Source organism: Triticum dicoccoides, chromosome 3B, assembly GCF_002162155.2.
Source record: "Triticum dicoccoides isolate Atlit2015 ecotype Zavitan chromosome 3B, WEW_v2.0, whole genome shotgun sequence".
In the NCBI taxonomy this organism is placed as follows: domain Eukaryota; kingdom Viridiplantae; phylum Streptophyta; class Magnoliopsida; order Poales; family Poaceae; genus Triticum; species Triticum dicoccoides.
This window is the reverse complement of record NC_041385.1, coordinates 33,888,416-33,890,460: the sequence shown is the minus strand read 5'-3', so window position 1 is coordinate 33,890,460 and position 2,045 is coordinate 33,888,416. Positions and strand designations below refer to the sequence as shown.

The window sequence follows — 2,045 nt, the reverse complement described above, 5'->3', positions numbered from 1 at the left end:
ATATATAGGGGCAGGCCTTTACTTGCGCGGGCCGATCATCCATTCGGGCCCTGCGTACTTGCTGTTGGGCTTTCGATCGCGCCTGGGCCTGGTGGCCTCCTTCTCCTGGGGTGGCCCAGTGTCACTTGTGGTGGTCGTGTCAGCAGTCGTCTCCTGGGTGTCGCTGACATAGTGAGATACAGTTTGTTTTCTCTACTGAAAAGGGACATTACTGACTGGTCGCCACCCGGTCAGTTATCACTGATCCCGAGCTACTTCTTTTCCCTAAGGATACATCAAGATTGACATAGATTCAAAGAAGAGCAACGTCAAGAACGGATACAATCCTGAGCTATAGACCGGTTAGTGATGACACACTCTGTAGTAGTGCCATGAGCATGAACGATTGTATTGATTTTTTTTCTTGTCTTGTGAAACGAGACAAAAACCACCATATTATTCTACTACAGCAGGCCAGCCACAACGTTGACGTGGTCAAATTCATTATGTAAACAACTTTTTAGTGTTGACGTTGTCAAATTCGCCAGGTCACATGGGTGCTCAATCCTGGTTTGCTCCAAAGACTCCAACTAGGGCATGCCAAAACCATGCAAAGTGAAACCCGCTATGTATACTAAACTAAGACAAGGTACAAGAATCTGAAAAGTATTTAGCCTAGATTTAGGAAGTAATGTTCAGCATATAGCGCTCAGATAGTCAGTCCGGCGGCAACCACATGGCGTCCACCACCTGAAGGTGCGTGCACGGTGACGCACCCCACCCCATCCTACCATTATTTAAGCACCCATCTGCCATTGTTCCCTCCAAGAGAAGTAGAGAAGAGCTGTGTTCATCACCCCCTTACATCAGCCAATCAACCACCAACGTCCTACAAACTTATCAATGGCGAACAACGGGTTCATCGCTGAGAAGGACCCGCTACATTGGGGCGCTGCCGCGGCCGAGCTCACTGGCAGCCACCTCGACGAGGTCAAGCGCATGGTGGCACACTTCCGCGAGCCTGTCGTCAGGATCGTGGGCGCCGGCCTCAGCGTCGGCCAGGTGGCTGCGGTCGCCCTGGCAAAGGATGGTTCCAACGTCACCGTGGAGCTCGCCGACGAGGCGCGCCCCCGCGTCAAGGCCTGCAGCGAGTGGATCCTGGACTCCGTGGCCAACGGCGGCGACATCTACGGCGTCACCACAGGCTTCGGCGGCACCTCCCACCGTCGCACCAAGGATGGGCAAGGCCTCCAAGTTGAGCTCGTCAGGTACAAGTCACCTCCTATAAAATTTTGCATCTCGACATCTCAACGTCGTGTGGATTGATTCCTCTGCCAAGGCGGGCAGGTTATGCATGCTATTATTTCTTTTTTTACGGCCTGTGCCTGCTAATTTAATTTAATTTAGTGGAGAAAATGAGGTATATACTTCCACACACACAAAAGATAGAGCTCTGCCGTCCTAAATCAAAAAGAGTCGTTAGATTGTCTTTGTGTGATGGCTAATATTATTATTACCTCTCACTGAGATAAGATCATATGAGAGGTCATTAATGATTGTGTAGGGCTAATACGGGATTTTTACTTCCCCGTATAAGAAAGTAATTTATATTCAAATAAGCAAAAGGTCTACTAGTTCAAATTAATGTTATATATGTGTCTTTTCATCTTTGTTTGGCCCCAAGGAGGTGATTTCGTGTGTGTGTGTGTGTGCGTGTGTGTGTGTGTGCGTGTGTGTGTGTGTGTCTGTGTGTGTGTGTGTGTGTGTGTGTGTGTGTGTTCTAGCAGTAGAACAAATGATGTTACTTATTAGTTACATCACATGACCAAAAATCCATATATGCTACTATTAAGTATTTATGTGGGTTATGTGAGTTGGACGGATGAAACTCACTGTATATTCATCAGTACACATTACAGCTGCTTATATAGCAGATTACACGAGAGGAAGAGGGAGCTACTGTTACAACAGAACGGGCGATCACGCCGTGCGTGGCTACGTGGGCGGAGGCGACGTGAGCGGGAGCATGGGCGCCGCAGGACTCGGGCCGGCCTGTTGCACGCTCG

At 49.1% G+C, this 2,045-nt stretch overlaps 1 pseudogene; it reads left to right on the top strand.

Annotated features, from left to right (window-relative positions):
• The first annotated feature begins 882 nt into the window (after positions 1-882).
• Positions 883-2,045, top strand: part of LOC119279187 — a 28,926-nt pseudogene continuing 27,763 nt past the window's right edge.